The following is a 21,428-nucleotide window of genomic DNA, read 5'->3' as shown; positions in this document are numbered from 1 at the left end:
GGCATGTGGGATCTTCCCGGACCGGGGCACGAACCCGTGTCCCTTGCATCGGCAGGTGGACTCTCAACCACTGTGCCACCAGGGAAGCCCTGAGAAAGCTTTTTATATGTTGGAATGAGAAAATCTTATCTGAAGTGAAAAGAACCAGGTGCAGAACAGTGTATGGTGTGCTGCCATATGGATTTAAAATAAGTCTACAAATGCATATTTGCACAATATACATAAGACTGTACAAGTACATATTTGCCTCTGGGGAGTGGTTTGAAGAAAGGTTTGGGAATAAGTCTTTTCCCTACCTCTCTTTTATGACTTGAATTTTAGATTATTTGAATATATTTCCTTCATTTGAAAAAAAATCTCTTGATTGTTGATACTAATAAGCCCCTCTGGGGCTGCCAAGGTTTTCACTCATAAACAAATTCATTTTGTGTTCCCCCCAGTATTTAAAAAATAAGTTTATTTTTAATCCAACATTTCTGGGTGCGTTGTAGCAGAAACTTATTTCATGTTTTCAGGTTACATAGTTCATGATATTTCTAGATATTGAAGTCCTCATTATTTCTTACCATGTTTCTGGAGGTGGAAGCTGGGTGAAAAAGGTCTGAACATTTTTTTTTTTAACACTTTGGAAGAATGTTGCCAAGTTGCTCCTTGAAAGATTATACCAATTTACATTCTCACCTGTAGTTAATGGATGTGCCCCTTTTCTTGAACTCTCGTTGGCACTTGTGCAATCATTTTCTAAATTCCAATTTTATGGGCTACACTCATATCTCATTATTTTAATTTTCATGTTCTAAATGAGTTTGAACACTTTTTCAAAGTTATATTGGTCACTTGAATTCTTTTTTTAAAATCTTTTTTGCTTTTTTAATTAAATAAGTAAGACATTGATTTCATTTTCACAATATATGATTCAAACTATATGGAAATATACAAATATATGTTAGTATATGGTGTTAGGTAAAGAATCTAACTGTATTTTTCCACAGTTAACAAATTTTTTAAGCTGCCATTCATTAAAAATCTACTCTTTCTGTATTGATTACAAAAGTGCTTCACTAATTCTAAATTCTCAGATGTATCACAGAATTTAGAATCTGTTTCATTAACCTATCTGTCTAGTATCAGGCCGGAAGTACATTGTCTAGTTATTTTTGCCTGAGAGTTGTAAATCCATTCTTGACTCTTTTGCTGCCTAATTCTGGAATTGGAAATTTAAATCTAATTACATTAAATTTATAAATGAAATTTAGGAGATTTGAAATTTAACAACATTAATTCATCTTGTCTGAGAACAAGTTATTTTACTCCATTCATTTACCACTACTTTTATATTCCCCAGTAAAATTTTGTATTTTTCTTTATGTCAGCACTGCATATTTCTTGTTAAGCTTACTCCAAGGTATTTGGAATTTATAGCCCCGTACTCACTGATTAGATTACTTTATGGTGCTATTTCGACTTTGTGTCATATTATATCAGCATCCCTCAGTTCCCCTGCCGTCAGAGTAGTTGATGGGAGGTTCGAATGCCATAGGTCTGATGGATAATATTTATTCTCCTTGGGCTTGAATGGACCACCTCTTAGTCTCCATTTATGGCCTGTAGAGAGTTTACAGTGACCCTCTGCTGGAGCAAGGACCAGGATCTGTAGTAGCTCTCCTTCATTTACATAAACAGCTAACTGGTTGGCTGCCAGCTTTTTAGTGCCACCCCACAGAGAGCTCACCACTTGTGCTCCTGATACTTGCTTGGATATCTCATTCCAGGCACTTCCTTCCTCACAGGGCTTATCCCCACCCAGGGCCCCCTGAACAACCCTAGAAGAAAGTCAATTGCTTGTTTCCATTTGACCCCAGAGAATTGTTCCTATATTGATTAAATAACCATTTGGGATCACAGAACATACAAATGAGCCTGGTTCTCAATCAGAAAATTTTAAAAAGAAAGAGAAAAACAAAGATAATAGCCCTTTTCTATTGAAACTCTCTATACCATGCACTTTCCAAGTGTTTTTTTTAAAGGTAAAATAAAATTTTTTATTAAAAAATTTTTCTTTTCCATTTCTTTCCATTAAAGAATTGTGGTAAAATACACATAACAAAAGTTACCATCTTAAACATTTTAAAGTGTACAGTTCAATAGTGCTAAGTACATGTACGTTGTAGTGCAGCCAATCCCCAGAACTTTTTCGTCTTGCAAAACTGAAACTCTATACCCATTAAAAAACAGCTACCCACATCCCCCTCCTCCCAGCCCCTGGCAACCACCATTCTGTTTTGTTTCTCTGAGTCTGACTACTCTTGACACCTCATGTAAGTGAAATCAGACAGTATTTGTTTTTTTGGAACTGGGTTATTTCATTTAGCAGAATGTCCTCAAGGTTCATCTGTGTTGTAGCATGTATCAGAATCTCCTTCCTTTTTTTTTTTTTTGCCACGCCGTGGGCGTGCATGATCTTAGTTCCCTGACCAGGGATCGAACCTGTGCTCCCTGAAGTGGTGGAAGCGTGAAGTCTTAACCACTGGATTGCCAGGCAAGTCCCTCTCCTTCCTCTTTAAGACTGAATAATATACCACTGCATATATATATCATATTTTGTTTATCCATTCCACCGTTGATGGACATTTGGATTGCTTCTACTTTTTGGTTATTGTGAACAATGTTGCTATGAACATGGGTGTATATACCAATTTCTCTGTGAGACACGTGCTTTCAATTACTTTCTTTTAAAAAAAAATTTATTGAAGTATAGTTGATTTACAATGTTGTGTTAATTTCTGCTGTATAGCAAAGTGACTCAGTTATATGTATATATATATATTTTCCGTATTCTTTTCCATTAAGGTTTATCACAGGATATTGAATATAGTTCCCTGTGCTATACAGTAGGACCTTGTTGTTTATCCAACCTATATTCAATTACTTTCTAAGTGTTTTACTAGATTTATCTCATTTAATCCTTACTACAACTTTATCAATCAGGTGTTACTAATATCCCAGTTTTACTGATGTGAATACTGAGGCGCGTAGAGGCTAAGTAGATAGCTAAGTAGTGGTAATTCTAGAACTCCCATGTTTAATACCCCACTATACTGTTTTGCAAAAGAGACATCTAGGTATCTTGCACTAAGAAATGGAAAATAGAAATAAATACTATGTTTGCATTGGCTATTTATAAAGTAAGAAGTAGACATTACTTTTTATTATTCATCATATTCCAAGAACAATACAGTACAAATAATATTCAGGTTATTTCTATTCCAACAGAATAACTTAGAAAGTTGAGAGCTGTCCAGATAATTCAGGGTAACATCCTGATTTTGAGTCATCCATCCGATTACTCAGATAATTGCTTTATATGAATAATCTAATAAGATTATTTCTTTTTTTAAAAATGTATTTATTTTATTTATTTATCTTTGGCTGCGTTGGGTCTTCATGACTGTGCGCGGGCTTTCTCTGGTTATGGTGAGCGGGAGCTACTCTTCGTTGCAGTCGTGGGCTTCTCACTGCGGTGGCCTCTCCTGCTGCAGAGCATGGGCTCCAGGAGCATGGGCCTCAGCAGTCGTGGCTTGTGAGCTCTAGAGCACAGGCTCAGCAGTTGTAGCGCGTGGGCTCAGCCGCTCCGCGGCACGTGGGGTCCTCCCGGACCAGGGCTCAAACCTGTGCCCCCTGCATTAGCAGGCGGATTCCCAACCGCGCGCCACCAGGGAAGCCCAAGATTATTTCTTATTTTCAAAATTAAACAAGCTCTCAACTTCCTGTCTGTGTAAACACAGCCATAATGACATAGATATGATGAAAATTAAAGAAGGAAAAGGGATGACTGGTCTGTGAAAATCTCATGAAATGGCTCCTTGCTTAGACTGTAAGGATCGATAAGCATTACTTTTAAGGTATATCTTATACTAAAATATCCTATATAATGATTTGAAATATTACTCTAGAAAGCAAAAATGAGCCTGAACACCAGATTTTTCATAGTTAAACAGGCAGTGTGGAGTAGGGAAAAACTGGTGATGGAGTCATCCCATGATCTGCATTCCTGTATCATTGGTTTAATGATGTCTTAACTTACTTACATATATTCCCTATATACTTTTGCAGTATAAATTCCAAAATCTCATGAGAAATGTAAAAATATGTTCTGGGGAATGTTTTTGAATGAGTTGTCTATAAAGTGTATGTGGGGGTGTATTGCATATATATTAATTTTGTTTTTCATTTTTTTCAACTTAGCTGAATATTAAAATTATCCACCTTGTTTCATGATCAACATACTGCTATATTCTCAGGATCAAGAATAAATATGTTTTATTTCCTGCCCTCCAAATTAAATTATTTGAGTTGTGTTTCTAAGCTATACTGTATTTCATTTCCTTTTAGTTTTTTTTTTACCACCAGACATTTTTTCAATTGCTATAAAATTTATACCCAACAAACACATTTCTTTAAAAAAATGTAAAGTCCTTTCTAGAAATAGAAATCACTGAATACTTTTTTCACAAAATCATCCTCAAGATAGATGGAGAATGTTTCACTAAGTCTGATGAGTTTTGGTTGTACAGTGATATATGCCACAGTGGATAAAGAAAATATTTGAGGAAATTTAAAAAATGCCCTCAATTTAAAAATAAGTAAAGCGATATCATACTGTGGAGGGAAATACAGAGATTAGAGCTGAAATTTTCATGATTATTACTCTACTTTGGTCATATTTATATGATGGGATTTTAGGGTGAAAGTATTTGTATCTCATCATAGGGATGTAGGTGATAATATTGTAATAAGGTTAATAGTCAGGCTTCTTCTGGCTACGTGACAGAAACCCAACTCAAATTTGTTGAGATATAAACGTGATTTTAATTCCTCACTGAATCCTAGACAGGGCTGAATAGACAAAACTGGGGCCTAGGCCTTAAAACCAGCTGGAAACAGGGCTTCCACTGCTGCCACTAACTCCGTCTCTTTCTCTGAAAGTCTGCTTCTCTCTCTTTCCCTGTAGACCAGATTCCTCCACATGGCAGGAAGCACAGCCCACTGAAAACTTCCTAAACTTTCCACCATTAACCACTGTAGCAGACGCTGCTGCTGTCCTGGCCATGTCTCCTTGGCCCATCTATGAGGTCATCTACAGTTGGGGAATTGCTCCCCTACCTGTCCCAGGCTTCCTACCTCTAGCATCTGCATCATTCTGCCTGAGGACAGCGGCTGCGGGAGCGCGCTGGGACAGCAGGTAGGGCAGACCAGAAGTGCCAGGTGGTTAATATGCCCAGGAGTAATCTTCAGCCAAAGAGGGGTGGGAATTGGTGCATAAATACCTTACTTTCCTCATTCTTTGGGAGGACAATTCTGAGTTTTGTTTTATGGGCCTCTTAGAAGGTTCCCAGCAGGACTCAACACCTTTTATCATTGCTTTCGTCCTTTCCCTGTCTCACTTCACACTCTCTTACCATGCTTCCTGGGATCATCTCCCAGATAGACTACTTGTACCCAATTCCTTGTTTCAGAATCTTTTTTAGGGGGATCCAGACTGAGACAACCACCAGAGAGTAACTAATTTAGGTTTCCTTTGCGACCCAGTGCAAAAATCATAGATTTAATTCTTAGATTGGCCCATGCTGGGTCAAACGCTTACCCATGAGCCAGTCAGTAGTAGCCATGGGGACAGGGACATGGTAGCTATCACATGGGTAGACTAGGAGATAAAGTGCTCAGAGTCAAGGCTAAAGTGAGTGGAGAGAAAGAGCAGATCTAAGATACAGGAGAATATTATTTATACAAGATAGGATATATGTTGGGATGATACCTTGATTGGGTATATAAAACAATAGGTCTTTACCCATAATGTAGTTAATACCATGTTTTATAAAATGCTTGTTCTAAACCAATTTTAGCAGGGGGTAGCTTTGTTTTAAAATAATTTCAGACTTACAAAAAAGTTATAAGAATAGTATGAGGAACTGTCAAATACCTATTGCCCAGATTTACCAATAGTTTATATTTTTTCCTATTTCTTTTAAATTTTTTTCTTTTCTTGTTTAAATTGAGGTATAATTGACATACAACATTATATTAGTTTTCATAATGGTTTTATATTTGTATATGTTCCATTTGTTTTTATAATATTCTCTACTTACGTATACATACATATATAACCACATATATGTTTTTATATGTATAGATACATACACTCTATATATGTATATATGTGTAAAAATATATATTTATATATTTTTTTCTCTGAACCATTTGAGAGTGTGTTAGAGATATCATGCCTCTCTACCCTTAAATACTTCAGTGTGTTTTGCTAAGCACAAAGAATTCTCTTGCATAATTTAAGTGCAGTCATAAACTCAGGAAATTTATTATCGATTTTATACTACTATCTAATCTATAGTCCATATTTGAATTTTAGCAGTTAATTCAATAGTATCCTTTATAGCTATTTTCTCCCTAGTCTAAGATCCAATCAGGGAGCATACACTGTGTTTAATTGTCAAGTCTCTTTACTCTCCTTTAATCTGCAACAGTTTCATCAACATTTCATTTTCATCAACCTTGTTATTTTGAAGAGTACAATCCAGGTGTTTTAAAGAATGTCCTTCGCTTATAAAACCAATATATTTTATTTTATTTATTTTTTAAATTTATATATTTATTTTTGGCTGTGTTAGGTCTTCATTGCTGCGTGGGCTTTCTCTAGTTGCGGCGAGCGGGGGCTACTCCTCATTGTGGTGCGTAGGCTTCTCATTGTGGTGGCTTCTCTTTGTTTTGGAGCACCGGCTCTAGGCGCGTGGGCTTCAGTAGTTGTGGCACATGGGCTCAGTTGTTCTGTGGCATGTGGGATCTTCCCAGATCAGGGCTCGAACCCGTGTCCCCTGCACTGGGAGGCGGATTCTTAGCCACTGCACCACCAGGGAAGTCCAAAACCAATATATTTTAAACTAGTGGGTATGTGGGAAATGGAGAGAGAGAGATAGCAGCGAGCCAGGGCTCCTCAGATACACTTGATAGTCTTCTCATTATCTCTGAAGTGGTTTCCATTCTACCTTATATATAGCTCTGGATAGATTAAACATGAGAGAGAATATTCATTGGTTTAAGCTAGACAATGCAGTATTATTGGAACATGTGGATGTAATCAAAGTGTCAGTGATGAATTCTTCAAATCATTCTTTTTTCTTTTTTTTAAATAATACTGTTCAAAGGTGGTCTCTAACCAAAACTTCTACATGGAGAGTGGATATGTGGAACATATCATAGAAATTTATAGCTGAGTGGAGCTAGATATATTACTTAGTGCATTTTACAGAATAAGGACTTCAGGTTTACTGAGCTTAAGCAATTTGACTATGTTGGTCAGTGGAAAGCCAAGATCAGATCCCACATCATCCTGATTCCTTGCCCAGTGCTCTTTTTTACTCTGCCCCAAGTGATAAAAACTATGCTACTCACTGTAGTTGTCATCTTGAATCCCATTTGTGATTTGCTGGTAATCTAATTTTCAGTGTATTCAATTCATCTTTTTATTAAAAAAAAAAACAAATGAAGCTTTACCAGGAAAGTTCTCACTTTAAGGGCTACTACTTAAAAAGCATTTCTAAAATTAGCAGCTATTTTGTACCTCAAAACATTCATTCTGCCAATAGAAATGTTTTTATAACCAAATGAACAACTATTTTGATACATTATGATGTCTAAACTCATATATTTTAGTTTTGTTTTTAAGAAGAAAATGGAGTCTCCATTAATTGTTCTAATTTAAGAACAATGTACTCCAAAGGAATGCAGATCCATTCCTCTCGTTAGTGACAAAAATTGAATATAGAGCTCTCCCTTCAACAGGGAGAGATGGTTGAAAGCCAGTCTGGTGTAGTGGGAAGAGCATGAACCCTAATCAGCCGAATGGAGTTTCAAAGTGTGAGCAGTCAGGGGCTTCCCTGGTGGCGCAGTGGTTGAGAGTCCGCCTGCTGATGCAGGGGACACGGGTTCGTGCCCCGGTCCGGGAAGATCCCACATGCCGCGGAGCGGCTGGGCCCGTGAGCCATGGCCGCTGAGCCTGCGCGTCCGGAGCCTGTGCTCTGCAACGGGAGAGGCCACGACACTGAGAGGCCCGGGTACCGCAAAAAATAAAAAAAATAAAAAAATAAGTCTGAGCAGTCAATACTAGCAGCATGGCTTGGGAAAATTCAGTAATTTTTCTGAGCTTCAGATTCCTCATCTGTGTAATGGGAAAAATAATATCAATTATTTGACTCTCTGGTACTGGAAGTACATACTCTCCAGGATGACACAAATGTATCTTAAAGTGTTTGACATGGCGGCAGTGCTCAACTGTGATTAGTTTCAACTGGGTAATTGGCCAAGTGCTGTGCTATGAGTAGGTACTAAGGAGCGTCCTTATAGGGTGAGGAAGCTGATCCTACCAGCTGGTGCTAAAAATAATTCAAGACTGTCATAAACAGTCCATACAGTTCTCCCCTGAACTTGCTTTGCCCCAGGTTTGGGGTTAACAGCACAGTATTATCCTCCTCTGTCCCACTTTTCTGGCGGGTTAGTTGCATTAAAAAACAAAACAAAACTTCTTTCATTCTTTAAAGCTACTCCAGATTTTTATTTTCACCAGGTTTTACCAGCATAGAAATGTTTTGGGGGTCCTTATGGTAGGGCATGTTCTGCATTCTCTTTGAGTGGCCATTGCTGTATTTATGTATTCCTTTCTCAGTTGAAAATATGACCCAGCAATTCCCTGGTGGTCCAGTGGTCTGGACTCGGTGCTTTCACTGCCGTGGCCAGGGCTCAATCCCTGGTTGGGGAGCTAAGATCCTGCGGGGCAGCCAAAAAAAAAAAAAAAAAAAGTATGTATACATTTTAATATATATATGTATATAAATTTCAAGCATAGAGTTGCTTGAAATTTTAAAGAAACTGTGTTTTTTGTTTTTCTATTAGTTTTCTCATCTCTAAAGCAAATTGGTAAAATAAATTTCATTGTCTTTCATAGGAATATTTTAAAATATTGTTTAAAGTCAGTCATGCCAGGCTAGGCATGAATTACAAAGGTCTGAAAAAGGGACCTATAATGGAAACTGCAACTCAACCATATAATGATGGTATTGCAAATATGAGGCTGAAACAGATTCAGTCACCTCTTGAATGGATTTCTCTCCTTTCAAGTCCCATGGAATTGTTCCTCCCTGCTCTTCTCTTCCTGTTTGAACAGAAAAGATACCAAGAGTATTACCAATTATCTGTATGAATCAGTGCTTTCGAGCTTGACAATTTTCTTGGAAAAACATTTTAAAAGAATTTGCCTAGCACATGAAGATGATAAAATGGCTAATTTGGGAGGAACAGGGGAGGTCACAGGTCCAGTTCCCACCTGTAGCAGGCATTCCCTCTACAGTCTAACAGATGGCCAGCCAGGCTCTTTATCATTCCAAATGATAAAATAAATCATTTTAAGGAAAACGGTGAATTTTTTTATATTGGGTTCCACAATCCTTTCCACCTCATTTTTTATCATGGTCTCCCAGACACAGAAAATATAAAATGAAAGCAAACTAGAATACTGTGTTTAAAAAATCTGTATCTATACAATAGAAAGAAGACATTCTTTTTTATTGCATTAATTTTTATTCTTTATTCTGTTGGTGCATAAACATACATAACACACGCCAATAAAGAATGTATAATACACGAACACACGCATATTCATATACTTTATTTCAGACCACCTCAGATTATTTTTGTAAACAACATTTAAAATATTACATATATAACAATGTGGTGGTGAGAAGGCCGAGCTGAACATTTTACAGATGGCAGGCACGTGCTAGACACAGCAGAGCCTCAGTCCCAGGTGTGATTCGCGTGCTTGTGCAGGCAGCTCTCAATCATGAGCTGCACTGAGCTTCCCTTTCCTGGCATCTCTATTTCAAAAAGAGCCCAGCAGGTGAAGGGAAAGCTGTAACAGCTGAAAACAGAACCAAATATGATAAAAAGTACTAGTAGTAGATTTTTGAGGGCATATTGTAAGCTTTATTTCTTGGTAGTCTTATATAGTAGGGAATTTCCTTTTCTGTCTGCTTTTTTATCTGTGTCTTGGGAGACCCTTTGATGATCAGCCCTGGTCCGACATTGAGCTTTCCTGCCAAAGACCACTGCTCAGGATGGGCGGCAGTTTCCGGAAGTGCCTCACGTCACACATGAGCGGCTGGCGCTCGAGGTGGAGGAATGACAACGATGGCCCAGAGCCGGTAGGGCACAGCTGTCTGTCACATAGTAAACAGCGACGGCTGCCGATCAAGGCTAGGCTGGAACACATGGCAGGCTGCAGGGACAGAACAGAGCCGCTGAAAATTGAATCCTTCCTCCCAGCTCCTGACCCTATCAAATCGCAGAGCAGGAGTTTTCTTACGGGATTAGAGTTCCTAATTTTTATTTTACTCCACACATTTGCTTTTGATTTTACTCAGAGGCACCAAAAGAAGGCCTGAAAAGCACAGGGATTGGTATTTCAGGAGTTTGAGTGCAAAAGTCTCTACTGAAACTTCCCTTATGCGGACAGAATTTAATTATATTTTCCACAGCTTAGTGGCTACCTTCAGAATGAAGGCTCTTATGTCACCTATTACTAAGCATTGGGTCTACCTTATAGTTACTGTTGATTATATACCAGTGGGTCATAAAAATGAAAGATTAAGGTCATTACATGTTTAGCACTTGCTTTCACAGATGACTAGAAAAAACCAAACTCAGTGGCTGCAGAAATGAAATGTTTAGTCATTCCCGAGCACCGAAGTGGCCAGAGCAGCCTATTTTCTAGGTGTTAGACACTGACTACTGTCAGGACCCAAGAAATTCTAGCTATTAGTGCTTGCTTAGGGCTGTTCCACCTACGCACAGGGTGATTCTATCCATCAGCCACGGTTTGTTGACGATTCTTTATGTGCCAAGCACTCTGCCAGCTACTGTGAAGAATTACAGAAGAAGCAGAAGACACACATTAAGTCATAAACTCTTGGGGACTTTAAGATTTAATGAGAGAACCCGAGGAAACGCAAATAGAGACCTGTAAACATAACAGACAAAACAAAAACCATCTCTCTTCCCTACAGTGTACTTGGTGCCTTTAGTAACAGAGGTGTTACTCTTCTACCAAGGGCACTAGTAGTGTTACTAGTGGGTGTTCAGGAAATAAAAGTCTTTTTAGTATTTTTCCTCTCCTCTAAAAGTGGTAAAGGTAGTCCTATAGTTTCAAAGTTCCTAATTCATAAAGTATACAACAGAGCTTTGATGGAGGAGTAGCGATGTTCCCAAGTATCAGAAATGATGCCTGAATTTGGCAAAGAAGTCAGTTCCCATCACGTAGTGAACATGCTGATCTGGAACTAAATGGCCGGAATCCTATGCATAGGATTCTGAGGCTAGACTTTGTGATTCCATGGATCTAAACTAAGACCGTCAGTTTAGTTAGTTCACTGAAGAAACATTTGAGTGCCAACTACCTGCCCGGTACGCTTTTAGGGGATTTAAGAATGAGTAACAAAGAGGCCTTTTTCTCAATGAGCTCATAGTGTAGGTGTATGTGGATGGCGGGGTCGGGGGCTGGGAGCGAGTCTGGGTGGAGAGCAAGTCAGCAGAAAATTGCATTAGCAAATGGCAATTGCTATAATGACTTTTATTTCCTGTTATTGGATTTAGTAGTGGGGTATGGATGGTTGGTAGCTGTACTTGTACTACAATTTCTGGAGGAAGTACATTGTGAATTATGGAACTGTTGCTGGATATAAGTGTTGAGGGTCAGAGGATTAAGGAACAAAAAAGAGTTATGCTTACTGATGGAATTCTAGTATTCTGAGGGCAGTGAAATTCTCAGTCATGACCGTAAGGTGGAAGAGAGTCTGTAACGACCACTGTCAGTGGCTAGCCAATTTCACCTCCGTCTTACTATTACAGTAACAACTGTGGCTAAACTCTGACGGCCTGAATGTTTTCTGTGGCAGTGTGGGCGGGCTGGATATTCCAGAGAATTAATGGCCCCTTTCCCAGCCCCCAGTCCCACCAATAACTGATGGGAGTAAGTGCATAAATACCCCAGTTCCTTTGCTCCCCCAGTGGGATAATTCTGAGACTTGACCCACAGAGTTCTACAGAGTGATTAATTGGCGGAAGCATTTAGGTGAGCCTAGACGGTTGGTAAGAGTAACTATATTAACCCCTGGCCATCCCCCAACCCTCCTTAACCAATCCAATTTTTCTTTCCTTTGCTGGATCCAAACTGGGTAAGGAACTTCCACAGGTGAACGTCCATAGATGAATATTCATGTTTTGAGGGCTAGTCCACAGACTCCTGATGAGCAAAGCAGATTTTCAAATTTTTTACACGTTAACTGGTCAAGGTTTATACCATGAAACCTTCTTGGCTACAAATACAGATAGATAGGCAGTGGGCCAGTCTATGAGTTAACCTAAATGAGGCACTCATTCGTTCAAAAAATATTTATTGAGAATCTACAATATGCCAACTACTATGCTAGGCATTGTGTAAAGCTATGAACAAAATAGATCAAGATTCATCGTTTATTAAGCTTTGAATGCAATGCTTATAGAGATGGCAAGTAGGAAAGGATGGCCAAAGCTAGGAGGTACACAGTGAGTGTGGTCCATAGACACGCAGAAGCCACAGAAGGGAGAGAGTTATGCCCATGTAGCCGTGGGAGGGGAAAGTAAGAGACACAGAAGCAGAGACAGAGAGTGGCAAAGACATGGCAACATTGGGACTCTAGAATGGGCACCCCACAAGCATACTGATGAGATGGTGGCAAGGTAACTGGGTTGGAAAAACTTCATTGGTTTCTGAAGGACCACCCAGTTCCCAAACTCCACTGTTTCTGAAAGCTGGCTCTGCTGTAGGCCCTGTCTGTCTGTGTCTTTGGGGTCTAAGATCCTGGTTTCTTATTTCCTGGTGTATTATTATGATTTTACAACAATCCTTCATTAAGTAAGGAAACTTGTGATGAATTCTTTTTCATTTTAAAGTTGATTAACACAGAGATTTGAACATGGAATTAAATTCTCACTTTTAACTGGTAAGGAAACTGAGGCCCAATGAAGCAAAATGATTTTCTGGTGAAGAGAAAACCCTGACGCCAAATTCACAACACTTTAGATCTAGCAAGAGCAAATGCTAACAACCTTAATTACTGTGAGGAGGCCTAGAAACAGGGAACAAGGGTATTTTTTGGGTAGCCAGCATCCTAAACTGGCCTTCTATATAGTTTCCAAACATATTAGTCTCATTATGTGCGTTTTACTAAATTTGCACTGGTCTAACCCACATTTATCAGTGCCATTCTAATCTTCGTATTTATTCTTTCGTTTTGTTTTGTACCACTCCATATTTTTTTAAGCCAATAGCATCAACATCACCTGGGAACCTGTTAAAAATGTAAATTATAGGACCCATCCCAAAGCTACCAAATCAGAAGCTCAGGGGTTGGCGCTCAGCAGTTTGTTTCGATAAGCCCTCTGGTTGTTTCTGATGGCATTTTAGTGTTTGGAAATTACTGCTGTAGGCTAAGAAAATGTCAGGATTCACTTGCAGCAAATGTTCAGAGTGTGCCTACAGACTCCCATGGAAAAGTTTTTAAAAGAAGAAACGCTATAACCTTTGAAAAAGTAATCTCTCTGTTTGATGCTTACTAGGCCTATTTTGCTGTTGTTGTTGATAACAATGATGTGCGTTTGTACCTGTGGGTGTGTTTCAGTTCTGAGTACATCAGTTCCAGTGGTGTGCTAGGAAATGTTTAACAACTGGCTCTCTGGAAAAAGAAAAGGAAAGACCTCATTTATAGGACTTGCTTATTTCTGTCATGTAAACACTCCCACCATGGCCAGTTTCAAGGTACCACCATGACATCACTGAAAATGGAGCTGGGGAGAGATCTGGAGTCAGGAAGAGATGATCATAGTCAACTCTCAAAAGTACTGGCTCTACCCATCAAATTTTTTTTTTTTTTTTCCTGCGGTACGCTGACCTCTCACTGTCGTGGCCTCTCCCATTGCAGAGCACAGGCTCCGGATGCGCAGGCTCAGTGGCCATGGCTGACGGGCCCAGCCGCTCCGCGGCATGTGGGATCTTCCTGGACCGGGGCACGAACCTGTGTCCCCTGCATCGGCAGGCGGACTCTCAACCACTGCGCCACCAGGGAAGCCCTCGATTTTTTTTTAAATTGAAGTATGGTTGATTTACAATCTTGTGTTAGTTTCAGGTATACAGCAAAGTGATTCAGTTATCTATCTATCTATCTATCTATCTATCTATCTATTCTTTTTCAGATTTTTTTCCCTTACAGATTATTTCAGAATATTGAGTATAGCTCCCTGTGCTATACAGTAGGTCCTTATTGGTTATCTGTTTTATATATAGTAGTGTGTACATGTTAATCCCCAAATCCTAATTCATCCCTCCCTGCCTTTCCCCTTTGTTCCCCACAAGTTTGTTGTCTATGTCTGTCTACAGACATTTTGATTCTACACATTTAAGCATAAAACCCAGGACATAGCTGTACTTACATGTTTGGTGAATGAATTCTGAGAGGAAACTAAAGACATAGAGCTGGAATTTTATCTTTTAGGTAGGGAAAAATTTAGTGTGATTGAAGCCTTTAATTAGCATCTCAAACAATTCTTCCTTGATTTTAATGACTTTCACAAAAGTAATAACAGAAAGAAAACTGAAATTAAACATGTATTTATTTAAAATATATTCTTTAAATAGCTCTCTTTATTATCCACTGCAACAAATCAGGCAATTTAAATACAGGGAATTTTCAACATAGCACTTTATGGCAATAAAACACTTTGCAAATCAGTTTGATGGTTCATCTCTGCAACCTCAAGAGGTAATAGCTATGCACTCCCTATTTTTACAGATGAAGAAAGTAAGGCACGAATAGATCTTCAAACTTTCACATAGTGCGTTCATAGAAAAACTGGGATTAGGAGTTGAGGCCTGGAATTTCCCAGCCACAGTTTTTTAGGTTATATTTTCTGAAATGTGAATAATTAAAAATGAGACTTTAGTTGTATTTGGTCTACAGGAGTGGCTAAGATTTCTGTACCAGACTAAGGTTCACTCTGATGCTTGCCATCCCCCACACTTTTTAAAAAAATACTTTATTTATTTGGCTGCATTGGGTCTTAGTTGTGGCATGTGGGATCTTTAGTTGCCTCGTGTGGGATCTAGTTCCCCGACCAAGGATCAAACCTGGGCCCCCTGCATTGGGAGCTTGGAGTCTTAGCTACTGGACCACCAGAGAAGTCCCCTGCCACCCCCTTCTTGCCAGCCCTGAATTCCCATAGTCCCTGCTGAGAAGCACCTTGGAGGACCAGTTTCCTGCAATATTCCTAAACCCATCCATCCTCCAAACCATAGCTGGCTGGATTAGAGCTGGACACCAGATCCACAGGTGGCCAATCAGTGGGTTGGCCTGTGACCTAAACAAAATAAGACAATCATACTCCTTTGCTCCAATAACGAAGGATGAGAAAATTAGCGTGGGAACTGAAAGGTAAAACTTACAATGTAAGGTAAAGGTATGCTGGAAAGGCCACGGTGGATTGTGGGTAAACTGAAGTTATGAGATAGCAAAAAGAGTAGAACGTTTTGCTTAGAGAACAGATATAGTGATCAGATTAGGAAGCAAGTAGTTAGAGAAAAGAGAATAAATAAATGTTCAGGGAAAAAAATACATAAGAAACAGACCATGTAACAACTGGAGAGGGGGTGAGCTGGAGACAGTAGTCCATTCGTAGGGCTGCTGCAGTGCCTGACAGCTTTCCAGGTTCTATCCACATGTACATGTATAAGTTCTGTTGCACGGAACTGGAGCTCTGCATTAGTGACTTAGCCCAGAGGGGGTTTGCAGTCTTCAGGTAACAAGAAGTCTGGAGGCAGGTGCTCAGGGCTGGAGCGGCGGCTCCACATTATGACATGCTGGGCTTCTCCAGGTTTCCTCTTCACCATTCTTTTTTTTAAAAAAAATAAATTTATTTATTTATTTTTGGCTGCATTGGGTCTTCGTTGTTGGGTCTTCATTGCTGCGCACGGGCTTTCTCTAGTTGCGGTGAGCGGAGGCTACTCTTTGTTGCAGTGCATGGGCTTCTCATTGTGGTGGCCTCTCTCGTTGAGGAGCGTGGGCTCCAGGGCATGCGGGCTTCAGTAGTTGTGGCATGCAGGCTCAGTGGTTGTGGCTCACGGGCTCTAGAGCACAGACTCAGTAGTTGTGGTGCACGAGCTTAGTTGCTCTGTGGCATCTGGGATCTTCCCGGACGAGCGATCAAACCTGTGTCCCCTGCATTGGCAGGCGGATTCTTAACCACTGAGCCACCAGGGAAGCCCCTTTTCACCATTCTTGACATGCAGCTTTCATCCTGATATCTACCATCTCATGGCCTCTGGCATCACATCCATTTCCATGCCTGCAGAAGGAAATGATGAAGAGAAATGTGTTTTCCATATGTAAATATCAGGAATTCAAAACTTCTGCTTTTATCTTATTGGTCTGAACAGTAACATGGACTCCTGGCCGCAAAAAGGATAGGAAATAGAGTGTCTCTCTCTCTCTCTTTCTCTCTCCCCGTCCCTCTCTCTCTTTTTCCCCCCTCCCTTCCTCCCTCTTTCCCTTCCTTCCTTCCTTCCTTCCTTCCATTCTTCTCTTTTTCTAGCTTAACACATTGCTTCCAAGGACAAAATTGGGAGTCCAGTTAACAAGGAAGAAGGGGAGGATAGGGTAAGCAACTAGCAGTGTCTGCCCCAATATTGTTATACCTAGACCCCTACCATTTGAGTAACTTGAGTAGGTCTTAAACTAAATTAGAACCAGCATGGAGGTAAGAGGTGCTTGGTTGGTCCAGGGGGAGGTATTTTGGCCATCAGCCATCATAAATCTGCTGTCTCCTACTTTAAGCAAATATAGCTGACCTGTCCAGAAGAGTGATATCTTGAAAACCCCAAAACATTAACTGCTAACAGCAATATGGTTTGTTAACAAGTTATGTCAAACTAAATTCATGACTTAAAAAATTTTTTTGGATTAGATTGAAAAGATGGGGAAATGCTATAGATATAGTATCTTGCTTTCAGTAAGGCATTTAATAAACTCACTTGACGTCATTGCAAAATGATGGAGACATTTAACTTGATGGTGGTAGAGTATCTGAACTTAAAGCTGGTTAAATATATTTACCCATTATGTTGACGAATGGATTAATATTAACCCAACAAGAAGTCTTTAGAGGTGAACCAATAGACTCTGCCCTTGACTTTGTCCTGTTCAGTATTTCCGATGGTGGCTGGAAGAAGAGAGAGACATTCACTGACCCAAAGTTGAACGAGAGCTCTTACAATGGGTAATGGAATAAAAATACATGGATAGAGTGGCCTTAGGTTCAAAGGACTCAGACACACAAATACAGCAGAGAGGGGATCTGGCTTAATAGCAGCAGTTTGTGGGAGAAAACACTTACAAGGACTACATTCAATCCAAGTCAACTGTGATGATACACAGCTTGCTTGCCCCTCTCTCCCTTTATCTACCTCACTTAGCATATCCACAACCCAGGTGAAATCCATTTCTTACTACACTGCACTTGGACTTGTGCATCTGAAAGTGGCTGGAAAAAAATACAACCACATTGGAAGTCCTCATTTCAAATTCGTGACCAAATAGGCCCTCAGTGCTGCCAGTCCTAGAACTATATAAATGCTCAAGGTGCACTAGGACTTTTTACTGTTTTGCTCTGCTGAAGGAACACTTCACACATTCTCCTCTCTCCTCAAATCCTCAGCATCTCCTCCCTTATCCTCCTTTTCAGCTGATGCTCAGGGCTTGTACTGAGATGGGAAAATTGAAGCAATAAGGAGAGAACTTCCACAGATCCCACACCACTGTGTCTACCCACCCACCAGCATCTCCACCCACCTACTCTTGCAACAGAATTATCTACAGCGCACGCCTCTCTTTGTGCACTGGATCCCACCCTTCTTGCCTACACAGACATTACCCAAGCAATTCTCCTTTCCTCATCTCTATCACCAATTATTCTCTCTCTGTTGGGTAATTCCCATCAGCTTTGAGATGAGCTATTATTCTGTGAACTCTTCTAGCCCATGTGATCTGGGAACTGTTCCCCTTCCTCCTCTTCCATGGCTGTTTCCCTGGCCTTGGAGAGTTTCCTCTTCATAGACACGTGCTGATCAGTCCTCAGCTGAGGCCCCTCTAGAAGGAACACCTGCAGATCTCCAGAGCCTTTTCTCTGTGCATCTTCTCGGCTCAGCTATTCTGCTCTGTGCCTTGCACTGCCTTGGCCTCCCGGAATTCTCACCTCTGTCTTCTCAACTCAGGAGAACCTCTGAGGCCTATCTGGTTTCTCTCTCCACATGCCATGGCCAGGAACTTTTTTTAGGCAGTAAACTGGGTCAGGGATCACTGTCCCTTGCTGCTTGTTTTTCAGTGTCTGAAACTGTTATTTCATGTATTTTGTCCAGGTTTTTAAGTGTTTAAGGAGGGAGGGTAAATCCAGTCTCTAATATCATGGCTGGAAGCAGAGGAAATGGGACTTGTGCCTGGACCACATCCCCTCAGCATCTCTTGTCTGGGTCAGCACTGGTGTCTAGGTGGGTAAATCCAATTCTCAGTCCTTGCTGTACTTGGCCTGTGAGCGGCACTTGCTACATTCGATTGCTCTCTTTCCCTTGACGCATTCTGTCCCTTTGGCTTTCAGGACAGCATATTTCTTTATCTTCCTCTATTGCACTGGCTGTTCCCTCTCAGTCTCCTTTTCTGGTTTCCACTTTCCTCCCTCAACCTCCTAGTCCTTGGGCTCACTCCTTCCCCAGTCACTCCGGGCTGATCTCCTCTAGTCCCTGAGATGTGCCACAGTTTAGGTCTACAGCCCAGAATTTCTCCCCACCTGGAGACATGCACGCTCACCTCCCTGCTCTACGCCTCCGTCCTTAGGTGTAGTTAACAGCTCAAACTCATCACAGTCCAAGTCCAACTCCTGCTTTTTCTCTCTAAGCTCGCTCCACTAGCAGCTTCTTCAACTCCTGGATACAACTCTACCTTTTTGATTGTTCCAGCTGAAAACTTGGCAGTAACTGACTCTCCTTCTATCACACCTCATATCTCATCCACCAGAAAACCCTCCTGATCCTACCCTTAAAACATACCCAGCCTCTGACCCCGTCTCATCTTCACTGCTGCCAACGTGGTCTGAGTCACCATCCTCTTTCTCTCACCGTATTGGCAATAACCTCCTAACTCACTTTCTCTTCAGCCTGAGGAGGGGGTAGTCTTTTCTCAAATCAGCATCCAGAATGATCTATTTAAAATATAAGTCGGATGATTGATTGTGTTCAAAATCCTGCAGAGGCTCTAGATTTCCCTCAAAGTCAAGCCCCCTCCCCCCAACCCCGCGCCTGGCTCTAACTGACCTGCCGGTTACCTCCAGGAACTTCCTCTGTAACTGCTCACTCACGTCATTGCAAAATGATGGAGACATTTAACTTGATGGTGGTAGAGTATCTGAACTTAAAGCTGGTTAAATATATTTACCCATTATGTTGACGAATGGATTAATATTAACCCAACAAGAAGTCTTCCTCTGTAACTTCCTCTGTAACTCCCTCACTCCCTGGGCTCCAAGCCACTGTACTCACAAGCCACATTTTGTTTTGGGAACATGCCACGTGCATCTGTACCCTGCACTACGGGCACACTGTTTTCCTGATATACCTATGTGTAGTTAACTCCCTCACTTTGAGTCTTTGCTCAAACACCACCTTCTCAAAGAGGTCTACCCTGATGAAGCTGTTTAATATAGCACCCTTCCTAACCCTCCCAATAATGGCTGTGAAGAAAGCCAATGCAGTTTTTGGCTACTTTAGTAGAATCACAATTTCCGAGCAAAGGAATGTGTGGTCACATTGTGCTCTGGAGTAATGATAAGAGTTAAATTTTGGAGCACTTACTATGTGCTTTACATACATGGTTATACCACATATTCACGGCAACATTATAAAGTAGGTCTCTGTTTTTGCAAAGAAGAGAAAGGGACATAGAAAGTTCCAAGCCGGGACTTCCCTGGTGGTCCAGTGGTTAAGACTCCGTGCTTCCATTGCAGAGGGCACGGGTTCAATCCCTCGTCAAAAAAAAAAAAGGTTAAGCCAATTTACACAGCTAAGAGCTGGTAGAACTAGGATTCCAACTCAAGCAATTGACTCCAGAGCCCATATTTTTAACCATTCACGAGAGCCAGACGTATCTAAAGCAGAGTGACTGGATTCCAGAAACCATGTCGCGTGACAGAAGGCTGAAGGAACTGGTATTTTCCTCAGATAAGAGAACATTTATGAGGGCGTGACGTTTTCCTAGTGTGTGAAGGGGTGAGGTGGAAGGATGAAATTTTCATATTGCTGTAGAAGGGGAAACCTAGAGCTTGTCATAGAGACAACACAGAGAAGCAGATTTTAGACTAATATTAAGAAAGAACTTTGTAACCATAGAGTTGCACTGAATTGATATGCTCTGCTATTCAAAGTGACTACTTCCTTATCACAAAAGTTTATGCAGACTTGGATGACCATCTCTCGGGGGTAAAGTTCTTCAGGTAGAAAGTTGTCTTTCTAACTTGCAGATTTTGTGGTTCACCTGTCCTTTACCTGGTGGCTTCCTTAGACACCCAGGGCAGTACCAGGGAAGGACAGCGTGAGACTGCTTCACCCGTGTGGGAAAAAGAGAAGCAATGAATTCCCGTTCACACCCGCCTCCATTCCACAGGCACCCTGGAGATGAGGGAGGGAGCACTGTTGTTTCCTAAAGGTAAAATTGTGTTCCCAATAGGAATGCAGTGGGATTAAACTCACATTCCATTGTCGTTTGCCCTTATTTGGAAACGGGCACATGTTAATTGGACTCAGAGGAAAACTCGTCTTTGCTCAGGCTGGAAGGAACATGATTAAACAGATCATCTAGCTTAATTTGAAAGGTACTCAGGGAGACACTTCTGACTAGATGTGTCAAGAGAGGGCATCTCTGGAGAGTGAATGAGCAGGAAAGGGTTGGAAGGATGGTGTTGAAATAAGAATGGGAAGCTTAGAGAACCAAACCCCACATTTTCCTACTTCACACATCTCCAGAGTGCTGGACCTCCTCTGTTCCTTATCCTTAGTCCAGCATGGCACGGGAACTGGCCAGATCTGGGTTCTAACCCTTACTGGTTGTGCGACTGGGGACTAGACATTTCATTAGCCCCTGAGTCTCAGTTTCAGCTTGTTGATCACCACCCACCTCAAAGGGTTGTTTTCAGGACCAAACAGCATAGGGACAAAGCTAAGTGTGGTTTCATTG

General features: G+C 40.8%; 1 long non-coding RNA gene across 4 annotated transcripts in view; it reads left to right on the top strand.

Moving 5' to 3' along the window:
• LOC113619001 (uncharacterized) overlaps positions 1–21,428 on the top strand; it is a 93,405-nt gene that overhangs the window by 43,292 nt on the left and 28,685 nt on the right. Inside the window, exon 3 of one of the 4 annotated variants that reach the window (XR_003432240.1) lies at positions 2,467–2,513. The exons of the other annotated variants lie outside the window; for them this stretch is intronic. This is a non-coding gene — a long non-coding RNA (uncharacterized LOC113619001). Of the gene's footprint in view, positions 1–2,466; positions 2,514–21,428 lie in introns of those variants that run through there. 4 annotated transcript variants of the gene reach the window in all.

Source organism: Aethalodelphis obliquidens, unplaced genomic scaffold (assembly GCF_003676395.1).
Source record: "Aethalodelphis obliquidens isolate GAN/ISIS:26980383/991018 unplaced genomic scaffold, ASM367639v1 scaffold6, whole genome shotgun sequence".
Lineage (NCBI taxonomy): Eukaryota > Metazoa > Chordata > Mammalia > Artiodactyla > Delphinidae > Aethalodelphis > Aethalodelphis obliquidens.
Note: the sequence above shows the minus strand (reverse complement) of the source record. Positions and strands in the feature narration are given on the sequence as shown.